The sequence below is a fragment of the Rutidosis leptorrhynchoides genome, chromosome 10 (genome assembly GCF_046630445.1).
Source record: "Rutidosis leptorrhynchoides isolate AG116_Rl617_1_P2 chromosome 10, CSIRO_AGI_Rlap_v1, whole genome shotgun sequence".
NCBI classification, from domain to species: domain Eukaryota; kingdom Viridiplantae; phylum Streptophyta; class Magnoliopsida; order Asterales; family Asteraceae; genus Rutidosis; species Rutidosis leptorrhynchoides.
Genome location: NC_092342.1, coordinates 105362180 through 105381310, shown reverse-complemented (window position 1 = coordinate 105381310; position 19131 = coordinate 105362180). Strand labels below are relative to the sequence as shown.

The window sequence follows — 19131 nt, the reverse complement described above, 5'->3', positions numbered from 1 at the left end:
GATCCTATTCACACAAGTTACAAGGTTGCAAAGCTAGAAAGCTTGAACCTTTATTGTTCTTGAAGATCTTGAAGCATAAAGCTTAGATCTTTAAGTTACATGAAGATTACAAACACAAGTTTGAATCTTTTTAACAAAATAACAAGATCATAAGTAAGAAAACTTAGATCTAACAAAAAGAATGATGATGATGGCCACGAATTTGAATAAGGAAAAAGAAGAAGAAAAGTAAAACTTACAAGTTTTAGAGTGAGAAAGACTAGAAAGGAAATAAGAGAGCAAGTGTATGTAAAATTCAAATGAGAGCAAGTGTTAAATGAATGGGTTAAGGGTGCTATTTATAGGCAAATGGGGTGTGGGAATGGCCATATGGCCGTGATTTTGGTAGGGGGAGGGGGGGACACAAAGTTGTTTTTTGGTTAGTGGTTGTCTAAAATAGGTACTTATGCTAGGATCCCATGTAACATTATGGATAATACTTGACATTTTTGCTAGCATGTTCCCTCTAATTAAATGGGTAATTGTCTTATATATTAATGAGTCACTAGTAATTAATAAGTGGGCTAATTAATTGGGCCACTAGCTAGAGTAGGGTGGGCTTAAGTCCAACAAGGTAGAAAGTTCAACAAGACTAACTAGTAAGCTTAATTAAATTCCTACGCGTAATTAAGCATCCAAAAACCCAGGTAATTATTATTATAAAATAATAATTAATATTTCGCAGTCATAATATTCCGGTTACGACAAAAGTCAAACGTGTGCGCAGTCCGCAGTTTATTCGAAACGTCAAGTAACACTAACGGTTATAAAGGCTTCCGGTGAACAAGTTAAGTATCCTACGTACTCTAAGACACGTTTTAACATATAATTGGAAGTAAATCACGTATAACAAGTTTCCAGAGTATAAAGTAACATAGTACGCACAAACACGCAGTTTCGCAAAAATACAAGGCACGAAAGCAAGTCGAAAAAGTCGAGTCGTTACACCGCATGTATTTTCGCCAATGTCTCCAATAACGAATAGACTAGCTCTATTTCAAAAGTTGAGGCGACCGGAAGAGAGGCAAGTGAAGTGAGACTATCATTAAATTAATGATTGAAAATCATAAGTATGAACTTATAAATATTTAACTTTTAGAAAAAATACTACATATCACATCATTATTACTTCCCTTTTATATTTAAGAAGAAGATTAATACAGTCAATAATTGATATTAAATATTATATTTTTTTGTTAAAAAAACAAATTATATATGACTCCATCCGTCTCATATTAATTTTTACGTATCTTTTTTATCTTGAATGCAAAATGTCAATGCATAAAAGTAACTTTATTTTATTACTAGTGAAATGACCTGTGAAATTACGGGTTTGCTTAAATGAAACAATTTAGTGACATGTTTTATGTATTAAGTGAATGTAAATGCTAAAGTCATTTATTTTAATGACCTGTTTGACTAACAAACTTGTCGTTGTTTTTACAAATATATAGAGACATGTATTTTCGTATACATATGTAACGTAATTAATTTCGTAAAAAAAATTCATATTTGAATATTAATAATATAATAATTATAATTATAATTATTATATTAAAAGTAAATAATAATAATAATAAAGTTAGTTCAAATTTGAGTATTTTTATTTTTAATAATAATAATAATTATTAGTAATAATAAATGTTTTTTAAAAAACTAAAAGTACAATTTAGAAGAGATTAGTATTTTATTTTATAAAAGTTTTCGTATTATTTTTTTAATTAAATTAATATATAATTATAACATCATCATTGTAAAAATTTAAAAGGTAATTAGTTTAATGATAACATTCTCATTTTATAGCTTTATATGACTATATAGATAGATAGAAGATTTATAAATATATATATATATATATTATAATATTATATATTATATATTATATTATATATAATATTTATAAAAGTGAAATATTTAGAATTTAGATTAAATTTAGATAAATCCATTAAATAAAGGGCGGGAATACACTAGGGTTTAGAACCCCAAAAATCGTTTTAAGAAATTCAAAATTCAATCGAATTCAACTTCCGGTCAGAAATGGCGGCAGGTGGCGGAGGGAGAGCAATCAAGGTACTAAACGTTGCAGAGAAGCCATCAGTAGCAAAAACAGTATCAGGAATACTATCACGAAACCAGGGTTTAAGAATGCGAGAAGGAAGATCACGTTACAATAAAATATTCGAATTCAATTACACGATTCAAGGTCAACAATGTCAAATGATGTTTACATCTGTCACCGGACATTTAATGGAGATCGAATTCGATGGCCGGTATCGAAAGTGGCACTCGTGTGATCCAGTTGATCTGTTTCAAGCGCCAATTCAAAAACATGTACCAGAGGTATGTATCTACATTACTTTGAATTTGTGTTCATTTTGGAGTTATTTTAGTTAATTACTATTTTTTTTTTTTTATATTTATGCTTATGCTTATGAAAAGGATACTGTAATATGTTAATGGTAGAATATGTTTCATTTGGATGTTGCTGTAAGAAAACGGGTATGAAAACAGACAATCTAGATTGGTTCCTGAATCGTGAAACACTTTCCTAATTAAGTATTTTGCCCCTCACAAGCCTCGGGTTTACACGAAATCCTAATTGGGATGAGACAAAAACGATTTTGTTTCCAGGCAAGAAAAAATCAAAATCACGTATGAGAGAATCTGTGTGCTTCTGTATGTGTTTTTGCGCTGCCCCTTGGACCCCGCAAGGGCAGCCCCCTTGATCCCCTCAATTTGCGCGGCAATTGTTAGCAAACTCTCCGAACCCGTTGTTAAGTATAACTAGTTAACTCTTGCATTCAAGTAAATCCCAATTAACTAAAATTATTGTTAGATGACACTAAAATAATCACCAACAGTTGTTTTTTTTTTTTTTTTTTTTAGTTTGTTGCCTGTTAATATGTATTGAGTTCAATTATTACCTGTGAATTTGGCTACGGTGTATGTAATCAAGGACAAGGTAGATATCAAAAGGACCTTAGAGGAGGAAGCTCGAAAATGCCAATGGCTTGTTTTGTGGCTCGATTGTGATCGAGAAGGAGAGAACATTGCATTTGAAGTTGTGGAAGTTTGTTCAAGTGTGAATTCTCATCTCAATATTTGGAGGGCTCGTTTCTCTTCTTTAATTGATCGGTATGATGTTCAGATGTTCGTTTTTATATATTTGTGTATTTTAATTTTAGTTAACGCCAAATAATTTACAACATTTTTTTATTGGCCAGGGAAATTCATCAAGCTGTGCAACAGCTTGTGCGGCCTAATCAATTATTTTCTGATGCTGTAGATGTTAGGCAAGTGAGTACTGTCACCTAATTGGTCTATGATTCTATCTGTTTATCTCTCTATTATAAACACTTCACTTTCTGCTATTTTTGTTCATAGTTGTAAGTGGTAGGTGGCAAAATGGGTGGGTAGGGTAAGTTGGGAAATGGGTGGTCGAAATGGGTTAAGATGAATATGGGTCAGATGATCTGAAACATCGTTTGTGGAATGCTTTTGTAATTCGTTATAAATGGTTATAGAGGTTGATAAAATATGATTGTAAAAGTTGTATTATATGCAAGGTTGGAAAAGTCGCTAAACGGAGACGAGTCGGGGATTAGTCGGACTTTGACTAATGTTGACTTTTATTAAACATATATTCTTCAAACATAGGTATACCTCACACATTTTGAGTATAAAAATTATTATAAATTTGACCTAACTTTGACCAACCTTGATATTGACAGAGTTTGGCAGACTTAAACCCGACTCAGACAGAGTTTTTAACTTTGACCGACTTATTAGATGTTTTGGGCAAAACGGGACGGGTTAGTCACCAAACCGACTAGTCTGCCGAGATGGCCGCTTACAACACTGACTATATGTATAACGAATTAATTTTTTGGATAAAATGATATATGAGGTTTTATGCACTAAAAAGACTCTTCTGGCTGACTATTGACTTGCGGGTCTCATTTGTTTCATTTTCTTTTATGTTTTGAGATAAACATAAAATAATTAAATTTGGCATCTACTTGTTAGATTATCGGACTATGTGGTGGCATTTGCAGGAAATAGATCTTCGAATCGGTGCATCCTTCACAAGATTTCAGACAATGCTACTGAAAGATGCCTTTGTTTTCAATTTTTCTACAGACGGTAGAAATCTTGTCTTAAGCTATGGTCCTTGCCAGGTATAAGGCTGTTTAACAAAAGAAGTTTAAGAAAGCCTAATGCACATTATCTCATTAGACAATGAAATGATTATATATTTGTGATTATCGTTCGTTTCAGTTTCCCACATTGGGATTTGTTGTTGAACGTTATTGGGAGATATTGGCTCACGAACCTGAAGAATTTTGGAAGATACAGTGTTCACATACAACTGACGAAGGCACTGCAAACTTTAATTGGATGTAAACTTTAAACAACTTATTTCCACCTAATCGTGTTTTCTTTCTAAACTTGTTGGTTGAGTGAATTAGCTCATTTAGTATCTATGTTGCAGGCGTGGGCATTTATTTGATTACACCTGTGCAGTATTACTTTATGAGATGTGTGTCCAAGAACCCATTGCAACTGTAAGCCTCGAATATATAACCAGTTTCCTGAAATACTCAGATTAATAAATAAATTTTTTCATGTTCAGGTCACAAAAGTTAGACAACAGGAGAGGCTCAAATACCCTCCTCACCCTTTAAACACTATTGAGCTAGAAAAACGAGCTTCACGCTATTTCAGGATGAGTTCTGAACAAACCATGAAGGTAAATTTATGCGAAAATAAAACTTAAGTTGGTTTTATAGAAATTAAACTTTTGCTTATATATAATTTGCCCGCTTAATTTATCCATAGATTGCAGAAGACCTGTATCAATCTGGTTTCATAAGTTATCCTCGTACAGAGACTGATTCCTTCTCAACACGGACTGACTTGTGTGTGGGTACCTGTCATTTTTCTTGTACATAAACAAAATACACCATAGTCTATTCTTTTGTTTTCTGGTGTTATATCATAATTCAGTTTTTTTGGATGGTTTTAGATACTTGTACAAGAACAACAGGGGCATCCTGTGTGGGGCCCATATGCACAAAGGCTGTTGGATCCTTCATCTGGACTATGGAGGAACCCAAGTAGCGGTGGGCATGATGACAAAGCCCATCCTCCGATCCACCCAACTAAGTTTTCGCCAGGAGAATCTGGATGGAGTGAGGATCATCGAGTAAGTTTATTACTATAATAATCTTCTTAGTAAATGTGGTTTGAGTTTCTTAGTAGATTTTAACGTGAATTTGTTACAGAAGCTGTATGAGTTGGTTGTTCGTCACTATCTGGCATGTGTTTCACAACCTGCTGTTGGAGCTGAAACTACAGTTGAAATAGACATTGCCGGTGAGATGTTTTCAGCATTGGGAAGGACCATACTTGCTGTGAGTTTAAGCTTAACCATTCGAATTATAAGCAAAATGCACTCATGTTATTTATATTTTGTGATATAATTCTTTTACAGCAACCTTTTAATTGCTATTTTGCACATATCTTTGATGTCATAAAACTTTGGTTGTGACATTTTAGAAAGGCATGCTTGTTAGGTTTCTGTAGTGTGTTGATTTCTATTTTTAAGGAATGAACTGTTGATTGCTTCTGTCTGTAGTCGGTCCTAGTTAATCTCATATTGCAATTTTTTTATCCTACTTTGTCTTACAGTACAAATATGTATAATACTTCATGATACAGTGTATTAGAACTTAGAAGTGTGTATGTTATGTATCTCCTAAATATGATGCTATCAAGGTTCTAAAAGTCGCAAGTCGGGGACGAGTTGGTAGGGACGAGACGGGGACACGTTGGGCGTTGACCAACGTTGACTTATAGTAATGAATAAATTAAACATAAATATATCAAACATAAAACATAAAAATATTAAAAATAGATATATGGCACAAAATGTGATCTTAAAAAATATGAATTTTTTGACCTAACTTCGACTTTGACCCGAATTTTTAGCCTTGACCAACTTTTAAGGTTTTTTTGGGCAAGTCAGGATGGGCTAGTCCTCAAACCGACGTGCCAACCGACTTTTATTACAGTGGCTGCTATTTATATGCTCATATGAAGTTTCTCTTTTGTTAGCTTTTTTCTTATTTAATATTTAGTATAATGGTTAATGGTGGTATGTTGACATATTGTACAGAAAAATTATTTGGAGGTCTATCGATTCGAATCATGGGGTGGATCACTAATCCCAAGCTACACATTTGGACAGCAGGTTTGTATTGGAACACATGTTATTCTTACTACCATAACTATTAATTAAGTTTTCATCATTGCAATTTATTTGTATCATAAAGTATCCTGCGATGCCTAAACTTATAAACTACTTCCCAAAATGCTTAACAAAATTTTTGTATAATAATCGTTGTGAATTGGTGAACGAAAGTAATGTGTACATCAGTTATCAACTTTCGTGAAGTAAGTATATTTTTAGGGTGTCAATTGATTTCATTAATTTTCAAATGGAAGTAGTTACTTCTTTTTTTTTTTTTTTTTTTTTTTTTTTTTTTAAGGTTTGCCTGAAAATGTTGCAGTTCACTCCAACATCAATGACTCTTGACTCAGGGGTTACAAGACCACCACCTCTTTTAAGTGAATCGGATCTTTTAGATCGTATGGACAAGGTAAGGAACTTTAGTATTTCGTTCTGTTTTAATATTTTAACATAAACAATACTAATAATAATTGTTGTAAGAGAAACTCCACTTGTCTCAACATCTTCGTTTTGTAATTTTATTAGGCAGGCATTGGTACAGATGCTACAATGCATGATCATATCAAAAAGCTGACAGATCGGTTTTACGCTACTAAAGAGGCCTCACATTTCAAGCCAACTAATCTTGTATTTCTTCTATCTAAACCAACTAATTGTTTTTCTACTATTTGTTACTAATTTTAGTTACAAATCTGAATGGATTACAGGGGGAGGCATTGGTTATGGGATATGACGATATGGGGTGAGTAAGGCAGAACTATTTTTTATTTATTTATTTTTTTATCATTTTTTATGTCATGACATATATCCTTGTCTTCTGATACTTATTATACTTGTTAAAATTGGAATCCTAGAAACTATGTTGAGATGCATAAGTTTTATCAATGTATTTTTTGACACTTTCAGGTATGAACTTTGGAAGCCGTATCTGCGTAGTATGATGGAAGAGGACATGAAAGCAGTTAGTGTAGGCAACAAGAGGAAAGATGATGTTCTTGCAACTTGCTTACAACAAATGAAGGCTTGTTTCTTAGATGTAAGCAGTTATTGTCCTTACTTTTAAAAAAATTCTATGTTTATATTGTTTAATCTTTATACATCTATGACCAGTATGATACCATATCAGTTTCTACAGTATGATACATGTACACTTCATAATTAGTTTGGTGACACTTAAAGTAACTGTTGGACTAATTTGACTCAATTCCAATTTGGATTATGAGTTAGGCCACCTAACACATCTAGATGGATCACATGGGTGGTTGTTGAAATATGCATTCAACACATGGGATTATTCAAGGTTGACCATGAAATGTCTTGAATTCACACATGCATTCATATGGCTCATTTCAACTATAAAAGGAAATGCTTGGAACTTCATTTAGGCATCCCATTCTTCACATCTTAAATCCCATCTCAAGTTACATAATACTTGAAAGAGTCTATAACACTCTTGTGAGAAGTATTGTAGAAAATAGAGAGAGTATAGAATTGTTAAATAAAATTCTATACGAGTGAGTTACGAGGGAAGTGTAATAATCTAGTGAGTGGTCCAAATACTTTGTTAGTATTTTCGGAGCCTAGATTGAGTGATACATTGTAACCTCGGGTTTGCCATATTTGCTAGTAAAATCCATCTCTGCTTCCGCCCGTGGACTAGGCCTCACGCCGAACCACGTAAATCCTTGTGTCTTTATTTATTGCTTAATTGTTCTATTAATTTCTCGGGGTCTTGAAAGTGCGCTAAATCACAACAAACTGGTATCAGAGCTATAGCTGTGATTAAATATACAAGATGACGATAATAAGGTCCGACGTAGAGAAATTTAATGGCCAGAACGATTTTGGTCTTTGGCGAATGAAGATGCGGGCTCTACTGAGCCAACAAGGTTATTTGTTAGCTTTGAAAGGGAGAGAACATCTACCCGAAAAGTTGACAGATGAAGAGAAGGATGAACTTCTGGAAAAGGCACACGGCATGATTATTCTAAATCTTGCCGATTGTGTGCTTAGAGAAGTTGCGGCAGAAACCACACCGGCTGGACTTTGGAAACAGCTAGAAACTCTATATATGACTAAGAGTCTCACGAACCGGTTGTATATGAAACAACGGTTGTATACTCTTCGGATGAAAGAAGGTTCACTAAATGATCACATCGATGAGTTCAATAAAATAATTTTGGACTTGAATAATATTGGTGTGAAAATTGATGATGAAGATCAATCATTAATTTTCTTATGTTCCTTGCCAAAATCGTACGAGCATTTGGTTACAACTCTACTATATAGTAGAAAAACTATTTCCATGGAGGATGTCAAATCTACCTTGAACTCTAGCGAGTTAAGGAAGAAATCCTCGGCGGATTATCTGGAAGAGAGTGCAGAAGGTTTGGTGGCAAGAGGAAGACGTAATGATAGAGCATCAAGTAGTAACAACAAAGGTCGTTCTAGATCGAAACCAAGATCTAGAAAGATCAAGTGTTACAATTGTCACAAGGAAGGTCACATGCGTAGAGACTGTCCAGACTTAAAAGGAAAAAGAGAGACTTGGAATGCAGCGGGAGCCAATAAAGTTGCCGCGGTTGCAGAAAATGATTCTGATGGTGCAAATGTTCTTAGTGTTACCGATGGCCTCTCAAGTAATGAGTGGATTCTTGACTCAGGTTGTTCTTATCATATGTGTCCTATTAGGGACTGGTTTACTACCTATCAACAAATAAATGGTGGTAAAGTCCTTATGGGAAACGATGTAGCTTGTAAGGTTGTTGGCATAGGAACGATCCAAATCAAGATGTATGATGGCACGGTGAGGACGTTGACAGATGTCAGGCATGTTCCAGAATTGAAGAAGAATCTTATTTCCTTGGGTACGCTGGACTCCATCGGCTGCGAGTATCGAGCCCGAGGTGGAGTACTAAAAGTCTCTAGAGGTGCACTTGTCGTGATGAAAGGTGAAAGGTGTAACGGCCTTTACCTGTTAAAAGGTAGCACGGTTACTGGTGCGTCTGGAGTTTCTTCATCGGCTAAAGATGTAGATACCACCAAGTTATGGCACATGCGCCTTGGGCACATGAGCGAGAGAGGAATGATGGAGCTTAGTAAACGAGGTTTGCTGTGCGGTCAGAATATCGGAAAATTGGAATTCTGCGAGCATTGTGTATTCGGAAAACAGAGCCGAATAAAGTTTGGCACAGCCGTTCACAGGACGAAAGGTACTTTGGATTATATCCATTCAGATCTTTGGGGTCCATCTCCTGTTCCTTCAAAAGGTGGTGCGAGATACATGTTAACCTTTATTGATGACTATTCGAGAAGAGTATGGGTTTATATCCTTAAACGTAAGGATGAAGTCTTTGTCAATTTCAAGCAATGGAAGATGATGATAGAGAAGCAGACTGGAAAGTTCATTAAGCGCTTGAGAACTGACAATGGACTGGAATTCTGCAAAGGCGAATTCAATGAGTTCTGTAAGAACGAAGGCATTGTGAGACACCACACAGTGCGGTTTACACCACAACAGAATGGCGTTGCAGAACGGATGAATAGAACGCTCCTTGAGCGAGCGAGGTGTATGCTCTCAAATGCAAAATTACCAAATATATTTTGGGCTGAAGCTGTCAACACAGCTTGTTATTTGGTAAATCGGTCTCCATCAACGGCAATTGATTGTCAAACTCCTTTGGAGAAATGGTCAGGTTCCCCTGCAAGTTACAGTGATTTGAAGATATTTGGTTGTCCTGCTTATGCTCATGTGAAAGATGGTAAACTTGAGCCGAGGGCTAAGAGATGCATATTTCTAGGGTATGCAGATGGGGTGAAGGGTTATAGATTGTGGTGCCCTGATGGTAAATCATCCCGATTTCTCATCAGCAGGGATGTGACATTTGATGAGTCTGCTATGTTGAAAAAGACAGAGGAGGAACAAGTAGTTGCTGGAAAAGATCGTGAAGTTGAAGAGCAGGTGGAGCAAGAAATAGAAGTTTCACAAGGAGTAGTACAAGATACTCCTGTCGAGCCCGTTGTAGAAGATGTACATGACTCTGGTGTTGATCAAATGACACCAGAAGATCAGTCAGATGAACAACATGATCTACAGAATTATAATCTAGCAAGAGATAGAGAACGACGAGCAATAAAACCACCACAACGGTTCGGGCATGCAGATTTGGTAGCTTATGCCCTGAGTATGGCAGAAGATATAGAAGTCCAAGAACCTGCTACATATCGTGAAGCTATAAGTGGCCCAGAATCTGCAAAGTGGTCTGTAGCTATGAATGAAGAGATGGAGTCTCTTTATAACAATCATACGTGGGAGCTGGTGAAACCGCCAAAAGGTCAGAAGATTGTTGGATGCAAATGGATCTTCAAAAAGAAGGATGGAATTCCGGGTGTAGAAGATGAAAGGTTCAAAGCACGCCTTGTAGCAAAAGGCTTTACTCAGAGAGAGGGAGTTGACTTTAATGAAGTTTTCTCACCGGTCGTAAAGCATACATCTATTCGCGTGTTACTTGCCATGGTTGCTTTACTTGATATGGAGCTGCAGCAACTAGATGTCAAGACAGCATTCTTACATGGTGAGTTGGAGGAACGGATCTTTATGCACCAGCCAGAGGGATTTGTGGTCAAAGGAAAGGAAGATTATGCTTGTTTGCTGAAAAAGTCATTATATGGCTTGAAGCAATCACCTCGACAATGGTATAAGCGGTTTGACGTATTCATGACTAGTAAATGTTACTCGCGGAGTGATTATGATAGTTGTGTATATCACAAGAAGCTTCCAGATGGCTCGTACGTTTATTTGCTGTTATATGTGGATGATATGTTGATTGCTTCGAAAAACATGTCTGAGATCGATCAGTTAAAATCTCAACTCAAAAGTGAGTTTGAGATGAAAGATTTGGGTGCAGCTAAGAAGATATTGGGAATGGAGATTATCAGAGATAGACGTGAAGGAAAATTGTATTTGTCACAAAATAAATATATTGAGAAGGTTCTTCAGCGTTTTGGGATGGATAACTCCAAACCGATTAGTACTCCACTTGCTGCACATTTCAAACTTTCATCGGCGTTATCACCAGAAACTGAGGAGGAGGTAGAGCATATGTCACATGTTCCATATGCTAGTGCTGTGGGTAGCATCATGTATGCTATGGTATGTACTAGACCGGATATTGCACAGGCGGTAAGCGTGGTGAGTAGATATATGGATTGTTCAGGGAAAGCTCATTGGAAAGCGGTGCAATGGATTCTACGGTACCTCAGAGGGACAACAGATATTGGCTTAGTATTTGATAGCGGTGGTAATACTAATGTTACCGGATACGTTGATTCAGACTATGCTGGTGATTTGGATCAGAGAAGGTCTCAGAAGGGGTATGTTTTTACTCTCGGAAGATGTGCTATTAGTTGGAAAGCAACATTACAATCGACGGTTGCTTTGTCAACAACTGAAGCGGAATACATGGCTCTGACTGAGGGTGTGAAAGAAGCAAAGTGGCTGAGGGGTTTGGTTGGTGATCTGGGTTTGCAACAGGACGAAACTGTAGTGCATTGTGATAGCCAGAGTGCCATACATTTGACTAAAAACCAAGTGTATCATGAGAGAACCAAACACATTGATGTACGGTATCACTTTATTCGAGAAGTCATATCAAAAGGAGTTATAATTGTCAAGAAGATTTGCACGGCAGATAATCCGGCAGATATGTTGACTAAGCCCGTTACTACAAACAAGTTCGAACACTGTTTGGACTTGGTTGGCGTTCGAAGAAAGTGATGAGCCCGAGAGGGCTGACGGGAAGCGGAGATTGAGAAAAGATAGCAAAGGAATGGAATGTTCGTCAAGGTGGAGATTTGTTGGACTAATTTGACTCAATTCCAATTTGGATTATGAGTTAGGCCACCTAACACATCTAGATGGATCACATGGGTGGTTGTTGAAATATGCATTCAACACATGGGATTATTCAAGGTTGACCATGAAATGTCTTGAATTCACACATGCATTCATATGGCTCATTTCAACTATAAAAGGAAATGCTTGGAACTTCATTTAGGCATCCCATTCTTCACATCTTAAATCCCATCTCAAGTTACATAATACTTGAAAGAGTCTATAACACTCTTGTGAGAAGTATTGTAGAAAATAGAGAGAGTATAGAATTGTTAAATAAAATTCTATACGAGTGAGTTACGAGGGAAGTGTAATAATCTAGTGAGTGGTCCAAATACTTTGTTAGTATTTTCGGAGCCTAGATTGAGTGATACATTGTAACCTCGGGTTTGCCATATTTGCTAGTAAAATCCATCTCTGCTTCCGCCCGTGGACTAGGCCTCACGCCGAACCACGTAAATCCTTGTGTCTTTATTTATTGCTTAATTGTTCTATTAATTTCTCGGGGTCTTGAAAGTGCGCTAAATCACAACAGTAACTAACTTTTTAATATTGTAACGAGTCTTTCCTATGTTCATGGGCAGGATCAATGGGGAAGTAACCAATCGGGGGAAGGGGGGGAAACAATTTTTTTTTTTTTTGAAAAAACTTTGTTCACGTACATTATAGATTGGATGAAAATATGAACATTTAGAAAAGACACTTCGTGATGAATGTTATTATTTTGGCGGGAAAACGATCGACAAAAATAACATTCAAGATAATATTGTTCGTGAAGAATGTTAACGTTTTTTTTCTTCTTCATGTTTTGTGAAGTAAAATTTAGCCCGATTTAGAGTTTAGGGTAGGGTTTGGTGTTTTGGGTTTGTTCCATAAACCCAAAACACCAAACCCTAAACCCAAAACCCTAAACCCTAAACTCTAAACCGTTCGTGTTAAAAACTCAATCTAAATCCTAAATCTAAACCCTAAATCTAAACCCTAAACCCTAAATTTCTAAACCCTAATATCTAAACCCTATAAACCCTAATATCTAAACCCTAATATTTAAACCCTAATGTCTAAAACCTTAACATACGCTCGAAAAACACGATAATTGTTATATATTACTTCTTCGAGCGTTTTCCCACCAAAATAAAAATATTTATCACAAAGTGTCTTTATTAAATGTTCATATTTTCATCCAATCTATAATGTTCGTGATCAAAGTTTTTTCAAAAAACGAAAAAAAAAAAGATTTTGCTTCCCCCCGCTTCCTGCCGATTGGTTACTTCCCTCTTGGTCCTACCACTATATATATATATATATATATATATATATATATAGTGGTAGGACCAAGAGGGAAGTATACACTTGTGCACATATTATGTTAAATAGTTGACTTGAACTAATATACTTTGCAGGCCAGGTCAAATAAAGTCAAACTTTTCCAAGCCTTGGAAATTTTCTTTGACAGAACAAATAGAACTGGTGGTGATGAGCTACATAACTTTGGACAGCTTGTGCGGAGATGTGATGCTTGCCATGACTCAGATATGGTTCTAAGAAAGAGACCGGTAATTTTTTTATTATTTATTTACTTTTCTAATCTTGTATAATCAATAAAATGAAAATGATCATTTCTCCTATTTTAGTGCATGATTGGAGATTAATTGGTGCTTTTATGTACATAAATAGAGGCACATATAGAGAGATAGATTATATATGCATGCATATAGTGAATGCATCTTTTCATATATACCTATATATCAAATCAACTTTCATTGTTAATGTAGTCTATGATTTTCCCTAACTTACAGGATGGAAAGTTCATGATTGGTTGCGCAGCTTATCCACAGGCAAGTGTTTAGCTTCTTGATATATATTAAATGTTTACGACATGTACAAATATAATAATCGTACTAGTTTTACATAAAGCATATCCTATTTCTCTTGTACATGTTAACCTGGCCCATTAAATCATCCTTATAAGTTACTGTACATAATGGCAAAAACGTTTAATTATGACACTCGTGCAGTGCCGAAATGTTATCTGGCTTCCTGGATCCATATCAGAAGCGGTGGTTACCCCAACTGTTTGTAGTACTTGCACTCCAGGTTTCACTATTATCCCTTGATCTAGTGACGCTGTTATCACGTGACGTTTATTTAAAAACATTTATCTTTTTTGTTTGATTAATCTATTTGTAGATTTTATAATGATAGATTGTTTTACAGGACCAACTTTTAAGATTCAGTTTACATTTCGCCGACTGGAAATACCTCCAAACTTCAATGTCAATCACTTAGGTTTGCATTTATTTTATCTTAAATTTAGCTCTATGATGTATTTAAACCCAAATTTGATTGAAATAACCAGTCAGTTTCTAACATATAACCATTATTAAATTAAACATACAATTATAAGATAAACTTTTGCTTTAGGTTGTGTTGGCGGATGTGATGATGTTATGATAGAGCTTATGTCTGGATCTGGATATCGCAACTTTTCAAGCGCACCAGGTATCACAAAATCAAACTTTTTAAAAGGCGGGCTACAAAATTACATATCTGACTACGGTTGTACACTTGTACATATTTTATTTCAGCTAGAGGACGAGGAGCCAGTGCACCTTCTAGAAATGAATCTCAAAATAATCAGCTGCAGGGTACTAAAAGAAATACTTACATTACAAACTTTTATCTTACAGTTTGATTTACATATATTTCTCATACTGATTTTTTTTTTTTTGTTGCAGCGAGGGGACGAGGAACCACTGCGCCTTCTAGAAGTACTACTCCGAATAACCAGTCCGATGCCACTTGCAGTTTCTGTCACCAAACAGGACATTCTTCAAGTGATTGTTATTCATTAACTTCTCAAAACCGTAGTGCTCGATCGCAGCGATCTCAGCGAGTCAACTCTGAAAATGGTATTTACCTTTTTTATTGTTAACCTTCTTTTTTGCTGCATACAATTTGGGAACATGTTAATTGACAATTACGACCCATTTTTTTTATGGATGGTCTGTGTTTTGTTGAAACTCCATAAAGTTATCTTCAATGCTTACAACTTTTTAAACCATTTTTATTCGAAGATATAGATTATTATTATTGAGGTAATATACTTGTTGTTGTAGGTATATTGCATTGTTTCTTAGTACATTATTTTAAAATTAACATAAAAATAAAATAACCCGACTTCATCTTTTTCATCTTTAAAAAAAGCATACCTATGCGTCCTTCCGTACTTAATAAACACATTATAGTGATCATGATCTATGCTCACATTTATCACCTATTTAAGACACTTCAAAAGTTTAATTATCAATGTTGGATTTATTAATCACTTTTTCTTAATTAAAGCAGGTGATTCACCAATTCCTTGCCCTAATTGTGGTTCAACGTGCCTATTAAAAACTGCCAATACAGAGAGTAACAGGGGAAGAAAATTCTACTCTTGCCAGACACAAGGTTGCAAGTTCTTTGTGTAAGTACTCTACCATCTTTATTATATAGGGTGTGTTTGGCGCGTAGCTTATTGGAGCTTACGGAAGCTTATAGGAGCTTGAGCTTATGATTTTAATAAGCTCCAAGTCATAAGCTTCGTTTGGTTGACAAAAAAAGTAAAGCTTATGAAAATCATAAGCTCTGAAAAAATAAGCTACTTGTAGTAGCTTATGAAAAAAAAGTAGAGCTTATGAACTGAAAAATAAGCTCCAGCTAGTTTACCAAACATTTATAAAAATAATAAGCTCCAGCTACCAGCTTCAAAAATAAGCTCCAGCTCCAGCTCCAGCTCCTGCTCATAGGGTGTGTTTGGCGCATAGCTTATTGGAGCTTATGGAAGCTTATGAGAGCTTGAGCTTATGATTTTAATAAGCTCCAAGGCATAAGTTTCGTTTAGTAGACAAAAAAAGTAAAGCTTATGAAAATCATAAGCTCTGAAAAAATAAGCTACTTGTAGTAGCTTATGAAAAAAATTAGAGCTTATGAACTGAAAAATAAGCTCCAGCTAGCTTACCAAACATTTATAAAAAATAATAAGCTCCAGCTACCACCTTCAAAAATAAGCTCCAGCTCCAGCTCTGCTCATAAGATCCAGCTCCAGCTCCAGCTACTTTCGTCCAAACACACCCATAAGCTCCGGCTCCAGCTATTTTCATCCAAACACACCCCATAATTATAATTATAATATTAATATTAATATCCTTTATTATAATAACCAATAATTAATTAATATTAATGAATACAAATATTTACAAGTATGCAATAAAAACCTGTTCAACCCTTTCGACATATTTCACTTAAAGCTTAAAAGACATGTTCAACCCATTTGACATGTGGTGGCCTGTGCCAATGGGTTGATATTGTCAGTTGTATCAAAAGTTAATTGCTTTGCTTATGATTTAACAAGACAATGTGTTTGCATTTGCTGTAGATGTTGGGAAGATAGTGTCCCAGCTACAAGAGGTGGGGGCCACTACTCCAACAATGGCAGCAGTTCAGCTACAACCGCCAGCAGGAGGGGTGGTCGTGGTGGTGGTCGTGGTGGCGGTAGAGGTGGAGCAAATGGCAGTGATGTGAGATTTGTATCAGCCACAGGTGACCCTGTTTCAGGCAGAAGCTGCTTTATTTGTGGTGATCCATCACATTTTGCCCAAATCGTGGTGTGCGAAACTGAGATATTTTCTATTGTACAACATAAAGCTTATGGCTTGGTTTTGGCTGTATGCATATCCTACAGGGATAGTTTAGTATGTAAGGGTTTCTACAAATCAAATTTGGTGCAAATTAATCTTTTGTAATGAATATGTTTGCATCAAATGTGATTCATCTTTCAATGCATCCACCAGCAATATGTACATATTACCCCCAAACTATTCTTATACGGAGTATTATAACTTAGTTCTATTGATTATTTTATGTATGTATAGAGATTTATATATTAAAATTAAGTTAATAAAATTTTACATACATAAATGGTAAAGTTATAGAGACAAGTTCGTTAAAAACTGATATAATAATGAATATATAAATTAAATGTTGTTATAATTTAGTAGTTTATAACTACCATTAATAATGTAGTCTCTAAATAGATAATAATAGAAAGAAGAGAGAATATAGTAAATTCTTAGTGAAGAAAATGGGTACATTCATCTTTTCATTTCAATCGGTATTTATAATACAATAATATACTGTACATGTTTGAATTATGAGGGTTAGGTGAAAACAACTGTCATCCACAATTGACTTTCTCACAACACTCCCCCTTGAATGACAATTTTATTAGAGTGCAACTAGTACTGTCTCGTTAAAAATCTTGCTAAAGAAAAACCCAGTGGAATAAAAACTTTAGTTAAGGGAAAAAGAGTGCAGTATAGAGTTGACTCCCCCTCAAGTAGACATCGCTGAGTCGTCACATCTTTTGAACTTGCCTCATGCCAATATTGTGAACGTGTGTTCTGAAAACAGCGGTTGACAGTGCTTTGGTATAAAGATCAGCAGAGTTGTTGATTGAACGTACCTCATTTTAATCTGGTTGTCTTTTACGAGATCTTGAGTATATGAGAAGAATCTGAGGTTTTCATCTGAAACTGTATCATCTAAATCTTTTATGTACAAGTTTAGCCCCTGTGATTTGTCTACAGTCTCCTTCATGGTTTGCTCAAAACCCTTGTTTCAATTCCTATTCTCTTTTAGTCTTTTCTGAGCCTTACCAACTTACCATTCTTTTCCATCAAACTTATTACTGTCAAGACCATCTATGGCTTTGGCGCCACGTCAGCATTTATATTTTGTTCTGTCACTTTTGATACTCTTATTTCATTTGTATTATGCAAGCTCGTTCTAGTCCACAAGAATCAATAATGATTTGTGTCATTGATCTCAACCAAACACATTTTCGAGTAGTTTCATATAATGTAATTTATTGGACTGATAATGCTAAAAACGAACATATATTTCATAGCATTATTCCTCAAGAAAGACAAGCTTTTAGTTGCAATTGTTCTATTTACAAGTGATATTCGTTTAAATAATAAAAGGTGAAGACAAAAGACAGATTCGACGAATTGAAGACGCAAACGACCAAAAAGCTCAAAAGTACAAAAGACAATCAAAGAGGTTCCAATTATTGATAAGAAACGTCTCGAAATTACAAGAGTACAAGATTCAAAACGCAAAGTACAAAATATAAAATTGTACGCAAGGACGTTCGAGAATCCGGAACCGGGACCAGAGTCAACTCTCAACGCTCGACGCAACGGACTAAAAATTACAATTCAACTATGCACATAAATATAATATAATATTTAAATAATTCTTATAATTATTTATATATTATAATAAATAATAAAAACCGTCGGCAAGAAAGACTCCAAACCAGAGTGAGCTGTAATTGCAAACTCCGCGACTCGCGGAGTTTGAAGGCCAAAAAGGCCGCGAGCCGCGGAGCCCCAAGTTTCAAAAATCCCTATAAAAGCAACCGAATTCTGATCGCAAAAATCTATCTTTTTCTTCTTCTCTTATAATACTACGTAAAAATTTATATTTATATTTTAATTTTAATTTTAATTTTAATTATAATTCTAATAATAAAGGTATGTTAGCGAATGTTGTAAGGGTGTAAGTCGAAATTCTGTCCATGTAACGCTACGCTATTTTTAATCATTGTAAGTTATGTTCAACCTTTTTATATTAATGTCTCGTAGCTAAGTTATTATTATGCTTATTTAATCCGAAGTAATCATGATGTTGGGCTGATTACTAAAATTGGGTAATTGGGCTTTGTACCATAATTGGGGTTTGGACAAAAGAACGACACTTGTGGAAATTAGACTATGAGCTATTAATGGGTTTTATATTTGTTTAACTAAATGATAGTTTGTTAATGTTAATATAAAGATTTACAATTGGGCGTCCCTATAAATAACCATTTACACTCGATCGGACACGATGGGCGGGG

General features: G+C 35.3%; 1 pseudogene; it reads left to right on the top strand.

Moving 5' to 3' along the window:
* The first annotated feature begins 2076 nt into the window (after positions 1–2076).
* On the top strand, positions 2077–16848 carry LOC139873118 (DNA topoisomerase 3-alpha-like; annotated as a pseudogene).
* The last annotated feature ends 2283 nt before the right edge of the window (positions 16849–19131 follow it).